Source organism: Trypanosoma cruzi (genome assembly GCF_000209065.1).
Source record: "Trypanosoma cruzi strain CL Brener chromosome Unknown tcruzi_1047053499169, whole genome shotgun sequence".
Lineage (NCBI taxonomy): Eukaryota > Euglenozoa > Kinetoplastea > Trypanosomatida > Trypanosomatidae > Trypanosoma > Trypanosoma cruzi.
Window position 1 is genome coordinate 1 of NW_903442.1, and position 945 is coordinate 945.

The 945-nt window shown below is 58.1% G+C and overlaps 1 non-coding gene across 1 annotated transcript; it reads left to right on the forward strand.

Moving 5' to 3' along the window:
- The first annotated feature begins 812 nt into the window (after window positions 1-812).
- Window positions 813-892, forward strand: Tc00.1047053499169.10. Its single transcript, XR_008255142.1, has one exon. It is a non-coding gene; the product is annotated as a C/D small nucleolar RNA (snoRNA), TB8C3C2 (small nucleolar RNA).
- The last annotated feature ends 53 nt before the right edge of the window (window positions 893-945 follow it).

The following is a 945-nucleotide window of genomic DNA, read 5'->3' on the forward strand; positions in this document are numbered from 1 at the left end:
TGGGGCAAGCTTGAGGGTGTGGTGAGCCCACTGGCTTTTTCACTCACCCCTTCTTCCTCCTGTATTGCTTGATTTTCGTAAATAACTTTACGATCCGGTCAATCGCCCCAGGCGAATGTTTGCTTCTGTTTGCTCTTACCTCCCTCTGGTGCGAATCGGCCTGCCTCTTTGATTGGACTTCTTTCTTATGCCCCAAGCAAGGTGACACATGTTTTATTATTGCGGCTGCGCGCCGCAGCCATCCATCGCTTCCTTCGCCGGCGGTGTCTTTGATTGCTGGTTTGCGTGGCGTGGTGTTAATTTGTGCGACTGCTCGTGTGACTCACTCGTGTTGCAGGTTGGCTGTGTGGGAGGAGCTCGTTCATTTTCACGTTGCCGCGTAACTGAGGGTGAGTGCTGGTAGCCACTGAACGGCGTTGCGCCTTGTGTGCCGGCTGCTGTGCTTCCACGTTGTGCTGAGATGCTTGAGGGGGCAATTGTTTTTGTTTTTTCTTTTTGTTTGCATCCCACTCGTCTGGTCATTGCGGCTGCAACGAGACTCTCCGGCAGCCTGATCGTTGCGGGCGTTGCATCTCCTGCTGTTGTCTCCTCGTTGTGTCGGTGGGGAGGAGGCGGGTGACGGCGTCGGTGGAGTGGCGCTGCGGTGGGAGAAGGAAGGCACTGACCGCCGCTGACGGCGACCGTCTTTGCTGCCGGCGACCTGACTAGACGACCTCACCGTTGTCACACTCAACCGGGACCGATGCGGGCCGCACCGCCTCTCTCTTCCCTCCCTCCATCCCCCAGTCTCCTGCAGACACACGAACTGCGCGGCGGCGTGATTACAAACCGGACGTCTGAAGGTCAACCGACCGCAGAGTCGATGTGGACCCTTGTCCCCCGTGGCTGAGTGCCGCCACCGTGCCTCTTTGTTCCTCCCTTTTGCCCTTGTGCATGCCGTGCGCG